This window comes from Oncorhynchus mykiss, chromosome 3 (genome assembly GCF_057628025.1).
Source record: "Oncorhynchus mykiss isolate SJ-2025 chromosome 3, ASM5762802v1, whole genome shotgun sequence".
In the NCBI taxonomy this organism is placed as follows: Eukaryota; Metazoa; Chordata; class Actinopteri; order Salmoniformes; family Salmonidae; genus Oncorhynchus; species Oncorhynchus mykiss.
Window position 1 is genome coordinate 85,921,860 of NC_143024.1, and position 282 is coordinate 85,922,141.

Here is a 282-nt window from a genome sequence, read left to right on the forward strand (position 1 = left end):
GTAGTAGTGGTGTGGTGTAGGGTTAGCTGGTGATACCTAGTAGTGGTGTGGTGTAGTGTGTAGTGTGCACTGTGTGGTGGACTCTGCCAAGCCTGGCAGAGTACTTATTTGCTCTGATTCATGTGCAGTGTTGATGACTACAGTTATTTAGCTCACGTAGCACACAATACCTGCTTTATGAGGTACTACAAACTCATGTCAGGATTAGACAGATAAGATTTACTTGGGTCCCAGCCCATGTGGGGTTGGAGGGGAGCGAGGCAGTTGATGGACTGGCTAAAC